The sequence below is a fragment of the Anopheles marshallii genome, chromosome 2 (genome assembly GCF_943734725.1).
Source record: "Anopheles marshallii chromosome 2, idAnoMarsDA_429_01, whole genome shotgun sequence".
Lineage (NCBI taxonomy): Eukaryota > Metazoa > Arthropoda > Insecta > Diptera > Culicidae > Anopheles > Anopheles marshallii.
In genome coordinates, this window is record NC_071326.1 from 40,120,163 (window position 1) to 40,134,019 (window position 13,857).

The 13,857-nt window shown below is 43.7% G+C and overlaps 1 protein-coding gene across 1 annotated transcript in view; it reads left to right on the forward strand.

Annotated features, from left to right (window-relative positions):
* The first annotated feature begins 368 nt into the window (after positions 1-368).
* Positions 369-13,857, forward strand: part of LOC128710002 (uncharacterized) — a 77,071-nt gene continuing 63,582 nt past the window's right edge. Inside the window, exon 1 of the mRNA XM_053805042.1 lies at positions 369-418. The gene's annotated coding sequence lies outside the window, so the exon portion shown is untranslated. The remainder of the gene's footprint in view (positions 419-13,857) is intronic.

Here is a 13,857-nt window from a genome sequence, read left to right on the forward strand (position 1 = left end):
GTCTCGACGACGGCTTAGTGGCACTATTGAGTGTGCGCGCGTGTGTGTGCGTGCTGGGGAAGGGAGCCGAGGAGAACGGGCTCTTTGTGTATCCGTGGGCGGGTGTGTATGATTAAGGTGAACCGCTGTTTCGCACACAACACCAGCAGCAGCAACTGCACGATTCACGGAGACACACGGGTGTACGGGAAAGGAACATCGAACATACTCACACAGTAGCAGCGGCAGCAGCAGTAGCAGCTCCAGGCAACGATCAACACCGGCAGCAGGAAGTGCTAAACCATTTCCTCCCCCAAAACCCGGAACCGAACCGCGCATTTCGTCCGGTACCCCGGGTGTTGGTGGTGCTGGTACTGCTTTGCTGGAGACGCCACCTTTCGAAAACGGCCGCACTCTACAGCGTTAGGATAGCAACAAAGTAAGCATAGGGAAATTATTTTCGCTTTTGGGGTTGGGTTGGGGATGAGTTGGTTTGCTCCATAATCCGTCCTGCTGATGATCTCCTCTCCCCGGATCGACGAGGCATTGTTTTGCCACATTGTTTTTGTTCGTTAGCCATAATCACACCACGGTGGGATTGCAAGTGTGGGCAGATTGACATTCATAAGCTCAAGCAAAAGCTGCACAGCAGAGCAGTGTTACAGAAAGTGAGCAGCAAAACAAATAATTTTCTACTAAATTTATGTTGCATATTGCTAGTTTCAAAATTAAAAAAAAAAATATTCGTCATTTTCTTTCTTAAAAAATATTACTTATTTACATATAACAATGGGTAAAAGAAGCTGGAAAGAAGGGATTGTGGTCCGGATGGAATTTTGGTCCGGTCCGTTCGCGTAAAGACCGGTCCCACTACCATCATGCCATCGGGCCTCCCCAGTACCCAGTCCTAACTGAGCAAGTCTAGTAAGCTAAAAATGACAAACACCACCTAGTAGGACGTTACGCCAAGAAGACAAAGAAGATATTTGTTTAAATTTCGGATAATGCTGTCCTTCTTAAGGTCGCCCGCAATCCAAAACTTCATTATGAGTAGTAATTTATTAAGAAATTCGAAGGAAAAAGGAATTCAAATTAGACCGTCAGATCTCCCCTAAGCTCCATGATCCACTACACTCGGGGACCTCCAGTACAATGAACAACTCCTTCTTTATGCCATTTCCTAAAATCGTTGACAGGAAATACCGTGGTATTAGCGTGATTATGTCGATTTTTATCAATAATTGACCGGGCACGTGGTTTTGGCCAGCCACATCTTCCTCACACACATGCAGAAACTCGTGTACCGACATGGGCACTGTAAAAGCCAGATCCTTTTCTTGGCAAAATCCACAACCACGTGGCGAATTGCGTTTTTTTTTCGCTCAAACTAAACACGTGCTGTCCTGGAAGCAGACACACAAATCGGATGTCTTGTTCGCTGTTTTATGCAAATCGATAAATAGGAAGATGTAAATGGTTCGCTTCAAATAGTTGAAATGGCATTTACTATGCAAACCAACACATTAATGCATGTTGTTTTCGGCCTAACTGCGCTCACGTGTATGGTTTACGTGAAATTGGTGCTGGGAGAGGCTCGAGAAGAATCATTTCCATGAAGGAGTGAGTGACGGTGTGAGCTTCTCTGCCTGCATCATAGAGTTTTGCTCGATTTTAAATTCTAAATCAACAGCCACATCCTTCCACGCTTACCCCGAAAGGTTTAGCGAATGCGTCAACACTTTGTATGTACGTTGAGTCAGAGCTATCCACCTAAAGTGAGGGAGCATCCTCCCTTCATGTTGCGTTCCGCATTTAGCAGTTATTTTCGACAGCAGAACGCAACTTTGTTGTAGTTACAACATGGAGGCTACAACGGTAGGAAGTGGAGCTGATTCGCTATCGAAGCACTAATCAATATCGAAAAGTGCACGCTCACACATACCTCATCAACGTCCGCGATGGAAATCATGGTGTTTAGTTGATAAGTGACTGGTAGGGGAAGATGCTATTATTGCACATTATGGGCCGTGCTTTCTAAAGTATGCATCAAGCGGTGTAGGTGATTTTAAACAACGGGTTTGCTATTTGGTTGAAATGGTAAGGTGTTCAGGCGTCTTCAGGCGAAAAAATGAAGGAGAGTTTGTGCTTGGAAGGCACGAGAGCCTTGAGGGGTGTTATTGCAAACGAGGTTGTTATAAATGAGAAAGAGAGAGAGAGAGTTCTTTCCGGATCCGGTTCTTCATATTGCTAAACATCTATTGTATAAACCATGGAGATTCGAAACGAATTGCAACCAATGTATGGACGTTGGCAAACGGTCCTGGTCCTTAATTTTAAGAATTTAAGATTGCTCTTTCACTATCCGTCCGTAGAACCATAGTCGAATTCGTTGCGATAGCTCTGAGACACTAGAACCATTCCTCAGTCCCTAGAGTGTGGAAAACACCCCAATATCTCAATAGAATTTTGTCAGTACTTATTCGGTAAAAATAAGTTTGAATATTTGCACTATACAGTCTGAATATAGATATCTTACGACGCTAAATTCTGCCTCCGAGTTCGGTCTATTTCATAAATAGTATAAAAAGAGGTCTAAGTAAGTGAGCTATTCAAAAGCAATAGAGTAAGTAAGAAAGAGATGGGTGCGGCTCGGTGGTTTATTGCTGGCGGCACCGGTCTTCACACGACAGGACCGGTTCAAAATCCCATCCGGACTAACCCTCCGTGTACGCAGGGCAGACTATCCAGGTACGGGTAAACATAGTCAAAGAAAGAGATTGTTGAACCGATAAAGAAGAATAAGAAGAAGAAAGAGAAGATTTCGAAAGGGAAATTCAATTGCTGATAGGATTTGGAGGAAATCTTGTACAACTAGATAGAATCACCTAGAACTAGGAGCTGAAATTATTGAAGACTATTTCAATAAAAAGGCCAAGTTCCTTTAGACTACTTGAAAAGAACAGTTGCATAAAAAACTAACGGAGCGTCTCTTAGCATGGGATTTTGAAATGATTGACAAAGAGTCACCAATTGTTAATGGCGTCTGCTTTCCCGTTTTACTTTGGTTAATGAGAGTGTCTGTGAAGATCCTCATTCTTCACACATTGAGGAGTAATTGACCAAATTTGATGGTAGATAAAAAATAAGTTGCCTTGCCATTTATGTAATGTTGTGAAATATCTATAAAATTTTCGTATTTCACTTAAAAACTCCTTACCAACCTTCTTCGTCAATATTTGCCGTACTGGCCTTCAGTTGCCTTGTTATTATAGATACCGATTTTAGTCCAGTAACCATTTGTACTGAGTAACTTTTGCAAGACTGAACAGAAATTGCGACTGCTCCTTCCCGTGTGTACTTAGAGCCCACACGGGGCCCCTTTCTTTTTAATGAAAAATCGTAGCGTAGGCAACAAAGACCACCGTCAGCGACTTTCGGCTCCCAAGATGCCAAGATGCTGTGGCGAACTTCTACCGGCTGTTGATGTGTGGGAAGGCCTCTACTAACAGGAGAGTGTTTTTCGCTTCGCTTAGAATCGTTTTTTCTAGCCCCTTGCATCTTCATTCATTCTATGTCGCGGTCGTACCTGTCGATTACTTCCCTCTCCCCCCTCGATGGAGTGCTGGCGAAGAACATGTGCGCACATCCAAGCCCTCATCCCGGGGCCATCGTTCGATACAGCCCTTTGGGGCCCGTTTCCTACTCTTTGGCGCTTTATGACGTCTGTGGTTGATTTATTGAGGGGCATCCAGGGTACACCGCCCGTGGCCGGGTGAGTGGCAATCGTAAGTGATGCATCGCGTACGAGTGGGTGGCTGAAGTTTGGAGCGAGATTATCCGCGGGGGGTGCTGGAGCAAAATACCTGCTTCATTATGTTGCGCGATGTCTTACCTTCCGATTTGCTGATTGTCGCAGACGTACACACCCAGTGCACGGGATGAACCACCGTTGAATAATGCAGTAAAGATGGCGGAAGGGAAACGGATGATGGGAACTGGTGGGGTTTCCGCTTTGGTGTGTGTGTGTGTGTATCGGTATGCTGTATCTGCATCCCCCGCCCGAATCGCACACTCTCCGCTCTGTCTCTAAGCTATTGTTTTGCGAGCATCGTCTTTCAGAGTGAAGAAAAGGAACGAAGCGAAGTATTTAATGCTTATTAATAAACAGATTCTGCCCTGCTCCGCAAGTGGCGTTTTTTGTTGTTTTTCCCGTTTCCATCATTTATGGTACCGTTTTCCAGCGCAACTGCTGCCGTGAAGCACCGGCAACGTGCGATGATTGCTAGACAAAGAAGAGGAACGGAGGTGAGGTAAATTTCCTTAAGGCACACCAAATGCAGTCCAAGCGGCAGTATCGTCTAAGCGCCGATTATTCATCTTCATCAACCCCTCCTTCGCTTCGCGTCGAAAAAATTGACTCGCTATGGTTTGGAGAGTCATGATCGGATTGAAATCGATCTCCACCCTTTCATTCGTTTCATTCCGCTGGCCTGAACTGAGGTGCCTGACTTGGTGGAATGGACGAGAAGATCATTAGTAGCGAGAAGAAGCGGTTTCATAGCACCGAAAAGATACGTGTTGAATTGAAGAATATAAAATTGCTAAGACTCTCCGCCGCTTTTATCTATTTTACAACCACGAGAATGATGGTTCGTGAAGCCTCGGCAAGGGTCCCTAGAGCGTATGGAAAGCTGACACCCGGGGTCCCTTCAAACGAATGTAAAACTTCTGAAAAGGGAGCTCTAGCGCTAGGAGCAGCCGGGCTTTTTACCCCCCTGTAATTGACCCTTTACGATGGTTTGGAACAAACAAGGGATGAAGGAGAGAGAGAATGAATGCGAGAATGATAGGGAACCAAAAAAGGGATGCTCGGACGCCAGTGGTTGGCATTCATCCCACTGATGATGCTGTTAGGACGTCAGAGATCATGCTTTCCCTATTCCAAGTAGCGATAGGGTTCCGCGGAGGGATGATTGGCTCCCTGCGATGTGGCAAATCGCGAGAAGATGATGCAAAAGAGAAAATCCCCGCATTGAGCTAAACGTCGGTACGGATGTCGATACACAGCCACCGTATGATCCGCCGTGATCGCGGAAGAGAGTTGATGATCACAGAGCGTTCAGCGCGAATCCGATCGTGAAGTGAGCTGGAACATGATTGTTACTTCTTTGTGGGCCGTTTCGGTCGAGATTTTTTTTTTTTTCATTTGGAATTTTATTACTGTTTTTGGATTGTGCCGCGCTGTGAGGGGCGTGCTTAGCTGTATTTGTGGATGTGTCATAAAAAAATCGCTCGTTTTTGGATGTGTATCGATTCAGCGTCACTCGACTTCAGATCAGATTTGGAAATAACGTTTAAGATATTTTTTATTATTTTCTGCTTTTTTTGCTTTACAATTGATATTGGTATGCTATGTGGTCGATAATTTGTCATCCATGTTGCTCCATAACACTCAAATGGGGGTACGATCCAGTCGAGGATTAAACCTAAGTAGGGTGTGTCATAGGGCTTTAGGGCACTCTTGTACTCTGATATTTATTGTAAGAAACATTTTCCAATGGCCATTTTCCAAGCCGTTTTGCTCCTCATTTTTCGATATCAAACTTCAGTAGTGTATCCTAGTCACGGCACCAACATTTATTCCGCCATAAAACAACGAAGTCTATGATGACTTTAGGTAGAAAACAATGTAATGAACCCAAGCACAGTGAAGTCTCTCGTACCCGTTATGAAGATTATTCTGCAGTAAAATCTATTTATTTTCTAATGAATTTGTAAAAAACACAATTTGTGGTTATCCTTTTAACAAAAAGTTCTTTTGCATTGCTAGCAAGTGCAGAAAAAACAAAGCACTGTTCGAAAATTGTGCTGTTTTTGACACTTGTTGCACAGCTAATCGAAACTTTGACATCAATGTTGTAGATCACGGTCTAAGCCAGTTTTTTTGTATGCGTTTTGACGTTTCCAGGCTTATCCGCTTACAGCTCGCCATACAAATGGCAAGCCAAGTTAAGCCTAGGAAAGAAGGATTAGATTGGTTTCTCAATGAAAGTACCCAAGTACCCAAAACCCAAACTCGACAAATGTCAAAACAAAGAATTTTGCTAGCTGGTCTGAACCAGGTTAGGCCATGTTTCCCGTGTGCGAAAAAGGTAAACAAATTTTTTTAAACGAAAACAACTAAAAAAAGATTATTTTAATAATCAGACTTGTATATTATTTCAAATGAATTGAGTTTAAAATTAATTATCTAAACTTAAATCGATTATCCTCAAATTGTAGTTTACAAAAATGATCCCTTGTGTCATTCTTTATGTCAAAATGCTATGTCCTTTACGAATCTGTACAGAATGATACAGCCCGGTACCTGGATTATTTGGCAGATACAGGCTTAAAGCTTAAGCTTTCTAATTTTTGGGATGATCTACCCCAATATTAGGGAAGAAAATATTCTAAACTTATTTTCCGCAGCTAATTTGGTTTGTCTTGCCAGCACTTGGTTCATGGACGCCAGGAATATCCTGGTCACGGCACCAACATTCGTTTTAGATCCAGTATGTCTTCCGAGTGGTTATTCGTGTTGTTATTAAATATTGGTTCCCAATCGATATCCGTTGTTACCATTCACCAGATATACCCCCACAGAAGGTATCAGCTGTCCTCTGCGATACAGTCCCCTCCCGTCAGTAAATGGCGTTTTCTTTACCGTTGTGTTGTACCTCTTGAAGCTGTATGCGTGACGGGCCGCTGCGCAAATATAAACGAATTGAGGACAGGTAAATATTGATGATTGAACGCGTCCCAGGGCTGTGTCGACGGGAGATGGGAAGCAGGGTGGGGAAGCATATATGTTAGAAGAATCGGCGGCATTGTGTATCGCCGTGAAGTGCTGTGTTTGCTTTCCGCCGGACGGGGTTTTTTTAGGAAATGTATCGATCATCGGTGGGAGACCATTTTGTGGCGTGCGGCATGTACGTGTTCGTCTTTCTAAACCGATCAAGACCCATAGTTTACTTAATCGGACTATCAATCCAAGGAAAAACCACACTCACGTAAACTAATGATCGTTTAATCGTTCGGTGGACGGTGTAGCCCATCCAAACGCAAAGTGTTTCAATCCGTCCGTGAAACAATTCCTCAACATTGGTTACATTGATACAAACACGGCCACGACTGCTGGGTGAGGTCGAATAGACCATACATGTGGTGTACGACGTATGCAACAAATCATTTTGCATCATCTCCCCCCCCCCACCACCCCCACCCAGCGGCCGGGAGGCCCCTTCTCTTTGGTTCACATTTCGCAAATGTGTTCCAATAAATTTGCAAACAATTTCCTCACCTTAATCGCCCCGAACCACCCAAGATGGGGGGGCCACCCGTCTGGGGAGGGTTTTCGTACGCTCGCTCACCTCTAGATGAGTGATGTTGCTCATCCTGGTTCGCAAATTGAACCGCGCTAAAACATTGGCCTTCTCACGTTGGGAGGGAAAGGGAATAAATTTAACATTTTGTTCACATTTCCACTCACACACACACACACACACACTCATAAAGGCAGGCACTTGGATAAAGTGGAGCTAAATCGGGATGACCGCAGAGCGGAACCAACGCGATTACCACTGGTGCTACTCCATCAGCCTTACAATACGCAGCTCGCACCGTTCGCGAGGTGTTTCCTCCTCTATCGGAGACCCCTTTCGTAGTGTGGGCACACACACAAACGCCCGGTGCCGGGTGTTTACCACGGTTCTAGCCGGCTCACGTTGAGCGCCGGGTGATGAAAACGGGAATGGCTGTTTGGCGTAGTGCAACATCTCGGCCTGGCTAAAGATGGTGGCTGGATCCATATCCCCATTTCTCTCGTTTATTTCTGTTATGTTCTTTTATTGGTTATAACCCTTTTCCCAAGCACACACACACACACACGGGGGTCAGTGAGCTTTTCCTTGAGGCTGATTGTTTTTTTTCTCTTGTGTTTTCCTTTATCTCCTACTCTCTCTCACTCACCGTGACGATTGTGGCGATTTGTTGCTTGGGAAAAAAGAGGGAGAATTTAAGGGAAAGGTAGCAAGCAAAATGTACGCAAGTCAAGGAACAACTCGCGATCGTTCTTCATAAGCATTCGGGAACGAGCAGTACGGCGTGTTGTTGGGTCGGCGAAAGAGATGAGCATGTTTATTATTGTCCGTCCCATTCCTGCGGCAACGACCGCAACTCTCGTGGCCGCCTCGTTTGATCGTGCGGTCGTCCCTTCGGGGGTGCAACCCTTCACAATTGGGGTGATAGCATACCGGACCCCACCGGAGAGCTATAGACGGGCAGGAGGGCCGGTTGGTCATGGGGTTAAAATCGTTTCCACGCTTCCAATTTATGTACTCCCCAGCCCCATTACACCATATTTGCACGGTTTCATCATTGCTTCGCCTTGCGTCTCTTGTGCCCCCCCCACCCCGTCCCCAAAAAGGGGTGGCAGAATGCAGGCCACGATGTGTATGTGCATGGCTTGTCCGCTTATCATGTTTTGCTGCGTGTGGTGCTTGCGCTTTTACGCTAATCGCTTTCGGCTTCTTCGTTTTGCGTTTCGTAACGCGCGCGCGTGTGTAGCTAGGGGTAGATTGAGGGTAAAGGGATGTGTTGCGTGGGGACTTTTTTTTCAGCTTCTTCAATTTCTTGCTTACTCGGGTTGGACATTTTCCCTTTTTTTTTTGCAAAGTACTGTTGAAATTCTACCCAAGTTGCTCCCGGTAGTCCCCTTTACGGTCACCGCTTAGCCCGGCACGGCCTCTTTTGACCCAGCAGCAGCGCTCCCATGCACTCGAAGCGACCGGGCTCCTTTTCGTTAGTGTCAGCGAGAAATGTAATGAATAATAGACATTTATGCTTGTGTTGTTTTTTTTTGCGTTCCTTTCTAAAACTTGCAAAGTAAGGGGAAATGTGCGAATAGCATGTGGAAGAAAAAATACTACAGTTATATCGGCTTCATGTCTCTGTTTACGAATTCGCAGCAGATCATGCTGAATGTATGAAACAAGAGTAACGTGACACGAAATGTTTGTTAAGTAACTGACGCTCTTGGCGGCGAACCCGAGTTTAATATCAGAATTCTTGGGCTAGCTTAAATTGCAATCCTTTTTTCCATTGGGAAACTGTTAATATAGAAAACGAGATAGAAAGAACTGCTAAAAAACTCAAGAAAAATGTGTGATCGGAGTTGTGGTTGAGTGTTTCGATTAGCAAACGATTAGATTTAGCTGATTTAGCGGCTCATCAAGCGGCCTTAATCGACTGCGATTCGTACGAAGCAGACGAGGCCACCGCCACCATTCAGCAAGGCAAACAATTTCAATTTATTGAAAATCTAAAAACAGCATAAACACAGTTTTAAAGCCATTTCCAGCGCGCATTGAAGCCCTTCTTTCCATTGTGTGTGACTGACGGTTGGGTTTTCCGCTTGACGTCGAGTCGGATGAATGCGACAAGCGCGCAGAAGGAAAGCATACTACAGCTGGGAAAGCGTAACCCCCATTTCCATATTACATTGTTTGATATTCTTCGCCAGTGAGAGCGAATTGTGTACTTTTTCCCCCCTCGTTCGGGCCTGGTGGCGTTCAATTCTTCCCGCCCGCTCCGATGCCTGTGTGGCTCCAATTCATCGGCCATTTCCACTGCTCTGCCGATGGCCTTGTGTAAAACAAGCAAACTTTTCCCGTAACTCAATTTATATTGCCCAAGTGTCCGTCGGTTGTTATTCTGTAGCAAAAGGCACGGAAGGGAACCAAACACAGGGTGACACATAAAAGCTTTTGCCGGGGGATGGTGGTTGGGGGTAAAGAGGTTGCCGCAGTCAGCGATGGTGGAGAAAACTGGTGAAAAATGGGGATATTTCTGCAGGGACCCGTTTGACTCCTAGAGATCGCGTTCCGTTGTGTTCGACATTGTGTGTAACTCGTTTACTCATCCAATTATGCATTTTTTTTTGTTCACCCTCCGTATGGTGAACGCTGCAGCAGCAAGGGTTGTTGAAATGGGAAAGGCTCTAAGTGTGATGTGACCATTTCATGCGTTCACAGACATACATGGAGCCCCGCACACTTAAGATATGCCGGCGTCATCATAAAATATGCGAAATACAAAACAACAGCGTAAGGGAACGTAAAACTCCAAGCAATTGCAGAGACATTGTGGTGGCACGGAGAAGGAGGGGAGGACTGGAAAAGCACGGCAATTTCTCTTGAAACATAGCATTTTCGTTTTATTAAATAAAAATCATTAATAAGCTCAGTGAAATAGTCTTCAAGGAATAGCCTACATATTTAATATCTGGCAGGGCTTTTCAATATCTGTCATTGAATTCAATTTCTGATATTGTTTTTTTATTTCATATCGTTAAGAATTTGCACAGATATGTAAACGTTATGCATCAATTATGGTAAAATTGTTCAACATCAGTTTAAAAGCGCTTAATTATAGGTTTTTTGTTGCTCCTGTGACAGAATATTAGGATTCCCATCTGCTCCTTTCGGGAATTATTACGTTATGCGACCATCACAACAAGTGCAGCACATGATATCACAATCGCAGCGCAGTTTACCACAACTCCAGTACGATGGTGCAAGTGAAGTACGATTCGAGGAGTATAAACGTGTCCTAGGATGGATTCTTATAGCCAGACGAATGTTTGTTAGTAACATTTACTGTATTTTTCATGTAATAATGCTTATTTAATTCGATAAATGCAATACATATTTTTTCGGTTCAAAACAAACATCGTTTGATTGTAAAAATCCTTCTCAGAGCCCGTTTATACTGCTCGGATTGAACTTGGACGATACGGTCATACGAGTTTTGCGGTAAGGTGCGCTGGCATTGTGATATCATGTGCTTGCATAGAAGTATGCCTGCTGGGATTGTGCTGTCTTCTGAGACCGTTACAATGTCATGTGCTGCGCTTGTTATGATATGTGCTTGCGTTGTTCTGTCATCTAAAAAACCCTGTAATAGGAAATTGAACAAAACAAACAACGGATATGAGGAACAGGAAGTAAAGAGTCATCAGTGCGAGTGTAAGAAGCCAAATGTGCTTCAATAGCATAAGCACTAACGTTGCGCTATTTTACCTTCTGGACCATGAACTTACAAGAATAATTTCCATTAAATAAAAAATGTGTTGAAACACTTCCTATTGAAGCTTATTTTTTCTTTAATATTTGGGAAAATTGATTTGAGTGCTCATGTACTCAAATTTTTATTTGTAGCTATGTGATTGATATTTTCATGAACTTATCATTTCACGATGTGTACATTTAAATGGAAATGGCCGGCCTCCTACTTCCCTTCCCATATGGCGTAGTTGGATGTAGCTTAAATTGGTTCGTGTTTTGCCTGAGGCTAGAACATGTGGCCGGAGCCGAGTGAGAGTTCCAACCATTTCTTGTGGGCCAAAGGAAATAAGGAGACAATATTCTTCGGTTGGAATGAATTTTAAAGGGGTTTAACATTCAATTTATTATTCATTTACGGCTGAATGTGTTCCTGCAAAAGTTGGTTCATAAATCGGTGATATTTAGTCGATGTTTGTAAGCAGGCGATACTGTAAAACTTTTTCTGTTGAAACAGGTTGTATGTGTAGCTTTTGATAGGCTAGGAGTCTGCTGAGGTTGTAATGGTCTTAAGAAGAAGTTTTACTACGAATTTGTACTACTTCATGCACTACAACCCTTTTGGGGAAGGCAAGATTTACATCCCGTAAGGAAAGATCTTAAATTTGTTATATGAAATGTGTGAAGTGATAGGCCTAGCCGCCGTCCACAAAAGGGACATTAAAGACTAGTAAAGCGCTATGACCGACCTGAAAACGGACACCTACAAGTCGTAGCTGTCGATCACTTTATTGTTGAAAGACATCGCAATACGAAAAACACTGGATGATGGAATGCGAAATATGTGAGGATAAACGTGCGTGAGTAGGGGGAGAGACTTTTGCTATTTACGATTGTTTGCATGAACCCGATACTACAAAGGGGCCGACAAAGGGATTGTGTGGGTGCGTTTGAAATGTGAAGGTCTATGATTGAGGCCCACGAGGATATCGTTGCCGAGCAACATCCCATTCGGCGCCCGAAGGAAAAAACCAAATTGCTCTCCATAATAACTACCGCACCCCAAAGTTTTAAGGTTGGTTTCTATGGGAGATGAACGTGGACGAAAGAGATGTTTGCAGTTTTTTTTTCTCCGAAGGTTGATTGGTTGATGGAAAGGATTGTTTTTCCATTTTTTTACATGTAAACAAGCGAAATTTGTTGTACAATTTCTTGATAATGCTACATTGAGATGTTTGCGGACGGATAAGACTACGAATATTAGTTGTTGTTTACAGGGTTTTTTATGGGGCGGTCCGGTGGTATGATGGTAGTGGCGCCGGGCTTCACACGAACGGATCGGATCAAAATCCCACCCGGACCAATCCTCCGTACGCAGGACTGACTATCCATCTATGGGTAAATAAAGCCAAAGAAAGCCAGACATAGCAGGCCTTAGACCTCTTGAAGATGTGTTGTCGATAGAGAAGAAGAAATTTACAGGGGTTTCCAGACAATTGTTTAATGGCAATAATAGTTATATAATATTCCTGTGCACACTTTAACCGTCGTTTAAAATAAATTACGAAGCTGAATCGTTCAGCAACAGCAGACCAATATAGTGTTTATTGTACAATTGATTAATTTTGGCCTATGTAACGATGCAAATAGCAATGATTTTGCATGATTTGTTAAATATTTTAATCCAAACTCCCACGAGGCAAAACATTTCCTGAGCTAGATCAGGAAATTATGCCATACTTTACAAAGTCGTTACATGGTGTTGCAATAATACGTAACTGCATCTGGAGGAAGGGAAAAAAACTTCGCACGTCATCGTTGCGTGATGATGAGACCCCGATTCATTTGGTGGAAATGAAATAGTATAATCGATTGGAAGGAATTTAAAATGCGAGCAATGCATTTCCTTTCCTCTCCCCTTGTCTGACGCTGTTTGATGCTTGGCCCGGGTCTATTTAAACATTCCCTAGCCAGGGAGAGGCGCTAGTGTCGGAGTCGCGAACTACATCGTTTCTGGCAACCCATCGCGTTACAACTCATTTCACATTTAGCATTGCCTTGCCGCTGTACGCCGCTGTCTGCAGTTGCCGTGAGCTGTGCAATCTGAATTTCATTCATCCACCTCGACCGGGCGTACACAAATATCGCATACCTTGTGCGATCTTTCGGCGTTGCCTGGTTGGCAAAGTAATGTATGTTGTTGTGTACAGCTAGCAAGTTAAACTTGTGCCAGTGAGACATGAAGACGAGTTTTCCCATGCCTTTTTTTCATTCACTTTCCGTACAGCCAATTGCACTGTTCAGAAAGTGGTATTGTTTGAATGAATGAAACAATAAAGGAAGCATTTACTTCGTTTGTGATTTGTGTATTTCTGATTGCATAACAAATTTTACACGTAGTACGTGATAAAAATTTGTTTACTCGTTAACCAGCATCAGATTGTCATATTGTTTTGTAACGTTTTGAGGAGTCCTTGAGCACCAAAATAATGACCATCTGTGTTTAGCGCAAAACAAAACAAAACAAAAAAATAATGGAAACATGAACGAGTTTGTATTTGGCATAAAAGCGACGCAAAAAAAAAGGGTCCTCCCATCCCACAAGACACAACAAAAACAAACAAACGGCCAAAACCGATGCCAAACAGCGCAACACAGCAAGGGACAGAAAGCAAACGTTGCAAAACAAACAAACAAACAAACAAACACATGCAGACTCTCCGAATGACCTCACAGTTCATTAGCACACAAGTTCGCGGCGTGGCTCTGGTTCGCG